Raw genomic sequence first — 7500 nt, 5'->3', positions numbered from 1 at the left:
CTGTGCGTCCTCAAAAACACAACCCAACCAAGCTGCACTACTTCTTGACACAATGCCCACTTAACCCAGAAGCCAGCTGCACCAATGTGTCGGAGGAAATAAAGTACACCTGGCGACCGTGTCAGCGTGCACTGCGCCTCGCCCGCCACAGGAGTCGCTAGTGTGTGATAGGACAAGGACATCCCTGCTGGCCAAACCCTCCCCTAACCCAGACGACGCTGGGCCAATTGTGCGCCGCCCCATGGGTCTCCCGGTCACGGCTGGCTGCGACAGAGCCTATTTGAGCTGTTCTTGCCATAATATGGACTTGGTCTTTTACCAAATAGGGCTATCTTCTGTATACCCCCCTACCTTGTCACAACACAACTGATTGGATGAAACGCGTTAAGAAGGAAAGAAATTCGACAAAGAAATTCCACAATTCCACTTTTAAGAAGGCACACCTGTTAATTGAAATGCATTCCAGGTGACTACCTCATGAAGCTGGTTGAGAGAATGCCAAGAGTGTGCAAAGCTGTCATCAAGACAAAGGGTGGCTATTTGAATAAAGTCAAATAAAAAATATATTTTGATTTGTTTAACGCTTTTTTGATTACTAAAGGATTCCATTGTAACGGCTGTCTTCGGGTGAAAGAGAGGAGGACCAAAATTCAGCGTGATGATAATCCATATTTTAATTAGGATATTTAAACGACGAACAAAAACAACAAACTGACAGAAGGAACCGAAAACGCTACAGTCCTGAACATGGGAACACAGAACAGATGAACACACGAACAGGAACAATCACCCACAAACAAAAAGTGAAAACAGGCTACCTTAATATGATTCCCAATCAGAGACAATGACAAACACCTGCCTCTGATTGAGAACCATATTAGGCCAAACAACAAACCCAACATAGAAACACAAAACATAGAATTCCCACCCAGCTCACGTCCTGACCAACTAAACAAAGACTAAACAAAGGAAATAAGGTCAGGAACGTGACATCCATATGTGTTATTTCATAGTTTTGATGTCTTCACTATTAGTCTACAATGTAGAAAATAGTACAAATAAAGAAAAAGCCTTGAATAAGTACGTGTTCTAAAACTTTTGACCGGTAGTGTATATATATTATATTTGGCCTATTTCACACACGTGTATTACTACACACTTGAGATACCCCCTGAGACACCCTCAGAGAGTGGGGTCACAGGAAGGGAGAGACAGATGTAGACAGACCAAAAAGAGAGAAAAACAGGGGAACTAATCAGTGAAAGGAAGGGAGGAGGGGCACCAACTGAAAGGAGAGAGTCACAAAGCCTTACAGTATATACAGTGTATGTGTGTGTGTATTTGGAGAGTATTGATGAGTTAATGCGAGCTGATCACATATCAAGGGCTTGTGTGTGTGTGTGTGTGTGTGTGTGTGTGTGTGTGTGTGTGTGTGTGTGTGTGTGTGTGTGTGTGTGTGTGTGTGTGTGTGTGTGTGTGTGTGTGTGTGTCTGTCGGTGTTTGTGTGTCGGTGTGTGTGTGGTAACCTCTGACAGCCCTTTTTAGCAGCGTTAAGGCATCCGCATGCTTTCCATCAGAAACTGTTCAGGCATATATTATGAAGACATTGTTAGTTCATCGGTGATTGGTCAACAGTAGGGATTCTTCAACTGTTTGTCATTCAACGAGAGCGGAATCGTTTTCATGCACATTTTTGAGAAATACTCCAAACATCTTAGTTAGATGTAAAATTGCACGACTAAGAACTCAAAATTAGTAACAGATTTGAGTTATTTTAGATTACAGTTTTCCACACGTTTGCTGAATCTTTGGGCCATTTTCCCCAAAACTCTAAACACAACACCACAAACACAAAATGCAAAACTGTTCTCTTTTTTTTTGCATCAAAGTGACACACGCGTCATACGAATAGATCTGTCTACCAACCAAACACACTGATGTGCTCAACACAAAACACTACTATGAATATCCCAGCAGTAAGTTTATGATGTGCTCAACACAAAACACTACTATGAATATCCCAGCAGTAGGTTTATGATGTGCTCAATACAAAACACAACTATGAATATCCCAGCAGTAGGTTTATGATGTGCTCAATACAAAACACTACTATGAATATCCCAGCAGTAGGTTAATGTGCTCAACACAAAACACTACTATGAATATCCCAGCAGTAGGTTTATGATGTGCTCAACACAAAACACTACTATGAATATCCCAGCAGTAGGTTTATGATGTGCTCAATACAAAACACTACTATGAATATCCCAGCAGTAGGTTTATGATGTGCTCAACTCAAAACACTACTATGAATATCCCAGCAGTAGGTTTATGATGTGCTCAATACAAAACACTACTATGAATATCCCAGCAGTTGGTTTATGATGTGCTCAACACAAAACACTACTATGAATATCCCAGCAGTAGGTTTATGATGTGCTCAACACAAAACACTACTATGAATATCCCAGCAGTAGGTTTATGATGTGCTCAACACAAAACACTACTATGAATATCCCAGCAGTAGGTTTATGATGTGCTCAACACAAAACACTACTATGAATATCCCAGCAGTAGGTTTATGATGTGCTCAACACAAAACACTATTATGAATATCCCAGCAGTAGGTTTATGATGTGCTCAACACAAAACACTACTATGAATATCCCAGCAGTAGGTTAATGTGCTCAACACAAAACACTACTATGAATATCCCAGCAGTAGGTTTATGATGTGCTCAACACAAAACACTACTATGAATATCCCTGCAGTAGGTTTATGTGCTCAACACAAAACACTACTATGAATATCCCAGCAGTAGGTTTATGATGTGCTCAACACAAAACACTACTATGAATATCCCAGCAGTAGGTTTATGATGTGCTCAACACAAAACACTACTATGAATATCCCAGCAGTAGGTTTATGATGTGCTCAACACAAAACACTATGAATATCCCAGCAGTAGGTTTATGATGTGCTCAACACAAAACACTACTATGAATATCCCAGCAGTAGGTTTATGATGTGCTCAACACAAAACACTACTATGAATATCCCAGCAGTAGGTTTATGATGTGCTCAACACAAAACACTACTATGAATATCCCAGCAGTAGGTTTATGATGTGCTCAACACAAAACACTACTATGAATATCCCAGCAGTAGGTTTATGATGTGCTTAACACAAAACACTATGAATATCCCAGCAGTAGGTTTATGATGTGCTCAACACAAAACACTACTATGAATATCCCAGCAGTAGGTTTATGATGTGCTCAACACAAAACACAACTATGAATATCCCAGCAGTAGGTTTATGATGTGCTCAACACACACTACTATGAATATCCCAGCAGTAGGTTTATGATGTGCTCAACACAAAACACTATGAATATGCCAGCAGTAGGTTTATGATGTGCTCAACACAAAACACTACTATGAATATCCCAGCAGTAGATTTATGATGTGCTCAACACAAAACACTACTATGAATATCCCAGCAGTAGGTTTATGATGTGCTCAACACAAAACACAACTATGAATATCCCAGCAGTAGGTTTATGATGTGCTCAACACAAAACACTATGAATATCCCAGCAGTAGGTTTATGATGTGCTCAACACAAAACACTATGAATATCCCAGCAGTAGATTTATGATGTGCTCAACACAAAACACTACTATGAATATCCCAGCAGTAGGTTTATGATGTGCTCAACACAAAACACTACTATGAATATCCCAGCAGTAGGTTTATGATGTGCTCAACACAAAACACAACTATGAATATCCCAGCAGTAGGTTTATGATGTGCTCAACACAAAACACTACTATGAATATCCCAGCAGTAGGTTTATGATGTGCTCAACACAAAACACTACTATGAATATCCCAGCAGTAGGTTTATGATGTGCTCAACACAAAACACTACTATGAATATCCCAGCAGTAGGTTTATGATGTGCTCAACACAAAACACTACTATGAATATCCCAGCAGTAGGTTTATGATGTGCTCAACACAAAACACTACTATGAATATCCCAGCAGTAGGTTTATGATGTGCTCAATACAAAACACAACTATGAATATCCCAGCAGTAGGTTTATGATGTGCTCAACACAAAACACTACTATGAATATCCCAGCAGTAGGTTTATGATGTGCTCAACACAAAACACTACTATGAATATCCCAGCAGTAGGTTTATGATGTGCTCAACACAAAACACAACTATGAATATCCCAGCAGTAGGTTTATGATGTGCTCAACACAAAACACTACTATGAATATCCCAGCAGTAGGTTTATGATGTGCTCAACACAAAACACAACTATGAATATCCCAGCAGTAGGTTTATGATGTGCTCAACACAAAACACAACTATGAATATCCCAGCAGTAGGTTTATGATGTGCTCAACACAAAACACTACTATGAATGTCCCAGCAGTAGCTTAATGTGCTCAACACAAAACACTACTATGAATATCCCAGCAGTAGGTTTATGCCTTTTGCATCGTCAGTGTTATACTGTAGCCGGTTGTAAAAGATTGTTACAGTAACGTATACCTACTCAAATACACAGGTTAAATAAAAAATATACATAAATAAACACACATGCAATACAGTAACAAAAACATTGTCATTCATTTAAAAAAATGCAGTATTTTTGAACACTTGTGTTTTGTATGTAACACTTTCCGTACCCAACAGGAGAAAACCAGGAAAAACATTCAGTAAGATAAAGGGTTTTCTGTACAAAAATAAAAAATGAAAGTGGCTCATTCTTTCAAAACAAAGACAAAAACACATGCAAAATGTAAGAAAAAAGGCATTAGGCTGCATCCTGCCTCCTATTTGGGTCTGGCCACAGCACCTCATCTACATCACAAGCCATGTGTTCCCTGGCTAAACAGCGGGGAAAGAATCTTCTGGAGTGATGGATCCAGCCGCCCAAAGCCCCCACATCAACTTCACCACATGCATCCTCCATTGCCTGCAGAAGAGGCATGCGTGTGAGAGGATGGCGGTCATACACCTTCATCGCCATGCAGAGAAAAACTATTAGATTGAGTTTAGGAATGGGGAATATGGTGGGAGGTGTAGAACAAATTGTGGGTGGTCGATGGACCAGAGCAGCCCGGTGGAAACTCACGTTGTCCCATATGACAACATACCTGGGCTGCTCTGGTCCACCCCTCTGCTCGGCTGGAATGAGGATGCCATGTAGTGTGTCCAGGAATGTGATGAGAAGGGCGGTGTTGTAGGGACTAAGGTTGGCATGGTGATGGAGGACGCCTTGCTGGCTAACGGCTGCACACATGGTGATATTCCCTCCACGCTGTCCAGGGACATTCACAATGGCACGGTGGCCAATAATGTTCCGTCCCCGTCTTTTGGCTAGCATCCAGCTCCAAGACTCTGAAGCAGACAAGACAAGGTGCCATAGACCTAGAGCAGTCAGTATGGTGAGGCACAATACACTGGATTACAGTACTGTAATGTGTCTATACAGTGCTGATATGATAGTAAATTCACAGTATAGTACTTACTTGCACATATTCATAGTGCTGTTCTTTAACCCTCTGAGTGTCGCTCAAATGGCACCCTGTAGACCTGTTTCATCCGGATTCGGTTGTGCTGTAATACACGGTCCAGTGTAGAAGCCCTCCTGGTGAATGTTATTGAATATTGTGTTTCTGAAATGATGTGGTTCTGGATTCCTCGTAGTCTAATGGTATTGTTTGCCACCACCATGTTCACAATAGCGGTCTCCTGTTCTGGTGTGAACAGCCGGTGTCTTCCACCATGGCCGGGCCGTCTCTCAGTTCTGCAGAAGATCCACAAATATGATATGATTGGTTACAGTAAGCTAAAATAATCTATTTTATTTCAATATGAAATGACATTACTGTAACGTTGGGAAACAATCCCTGAGTAACATAGGCCTACTGGTATGTCGGACTGCAGTAAACATAAAGAGCATAGTGTAGATGGTAGGTAACTTACCGGTTGTCATTTCTGAATGTACGGATGATAGATGTAACCGTGTAGCGGCTCAGGTTGAACTAAACTCTCTGCCCAGCCTCCCTCATACTCAATCCACGGTTGAGCACATGGTCAACAAATGTGGCCCTGATCTCATCTGAGACAACTGTCCTTCCTCGTCCTCGTCCTCCTCTTCTCACACCTTCACCTCTAGCTCTTGATTCACCATTGACTTCCATTTTCCTCCAAAACAGGAGAGCTTATCTGTGGCCTTTTATAGTGCTAAAGCTCTGATTTCTAAGTGAACAATTCAGCAACTAGTGTTTACACCTGTGAGGAGTTGGTGTTGCCAATTGGTTTATAGAGCTTGGCATTGTGATTGGAGTTGCTTTCCAAAGGGACTGAAGATAATTTTATTTTTAATGTTGTGCCTAACGTAGAGAAATGTGTGTAGTGTTTTGCAAAATGTGTGATATAGAATTGAAAAGTGTAAAGCAGGAATTCTGCTTGCAATTTTGCAGACTTGGTTTCAGGGATTGGGTACATGAGTTTCAGGTTTCAGTGATTGCGTTTCAAGTTCCAATTTTAGTGTGTAAACAATTGGGAAAAACAGTCATTCTGACTATTTTGAGGAAGTGTATACTGGCTACGGCGTCTCAAGATGGACAAATAGTACTATTGCATTTTTTTCTACATTTTAACGCAAAGGTCTTTTAAGGGAGTATGAGAGCACCTTTGTTTGGTTCTCGGCTAGGTGAAGGCTGAACCGAAGCATGCCGAAGGCTTCAGGCGTTTCTAGTATTAACACTGTGAGTAAGTACTGTCACTTAGTAACTGAACTCCTTCTGCCCTCTTTATTAGTGCTTTGTGTGTGTGTGTCCCTCTGGGGGTCAGGTTAAAGTGATTTACAGTCAGTACTATGATCTTCACTGTTCCTCTATTGGAGTAATATATCAGGTGTGCAGGGTTAGACTCCAACTGCTCTACTCACTCCCTTTAGAATGCTCAAACTGTCTCCAGTACTTCTCTATTGGCCTGACTCTCACGTGCATAGACACACTTACACACACACACACTCAGACACACACTCAGACACACACACACACACTCAGATACGCACTCAGACACACACTCAGACACACACACAGCTCAGTGTTGGATAGAAAAGCTGGGTGGATTTATGTGTGTGTGGCTGATCCCAGAGAGTCTATTATTTCCATGTGCTGCTTAGTGCATCGGCCCACTGTCAGAGCGATCATGAGACAATGGTGTGTGTGTGTGTGTGTGTCTGTGTGTGTGTGTGTGTGTGTGTGTGTGTGTGTGTGTGTGTGTGTGTGTGTGTGTGTGTGTGTGTGTGTGTGTGTGTGTGTGTGTGTGTGTGTGTGTGTGTGTGTGTGTGTGTGTGTGTGTTTGTTTGTCTGACTAATACCTCTCTCCTATTTTATGCTTGCCCTCTTAATTTGTATGACTCTCTCTCATCCCTTCTTTTCTGTCGATCATATCTCTTCATTT

At 41.4% G+C, this 7500-nt stretch overlaps 1 protein-coding gene across 1 annotated transcript in view; it reads left to right on the top strand.

Annotated features, from left to right (window-relative positions):
• The window catches only part of LOC120037517, a 70983-nt gene that overhangs the window by 33005 nt on the left and 30478 nt on the right, over positions 1 to 7500 (top strand). The window lies entirely within an intron of this gene.

This window comes from Salvelinus namaycush, unplaced genomic scaffold (genome assembly GCF_016432855.1).
Source record: "Salvelinus namaycush isolate Seneca unplaced genomic scaffold, SaNama_1.0 Scaffold174, whole genome shotgun sequence".
Taxonomy (NCBI): domain Eukaryota; kingdom Metazoa; phylum Chordata; class Actinopteri; order Salmoniformes; family Salmonidae; genus Salvelinus; species Salvelinus namaycush.
This window is presented reverse-complemented; position numbering and strand designations above follow the sequence as displayed.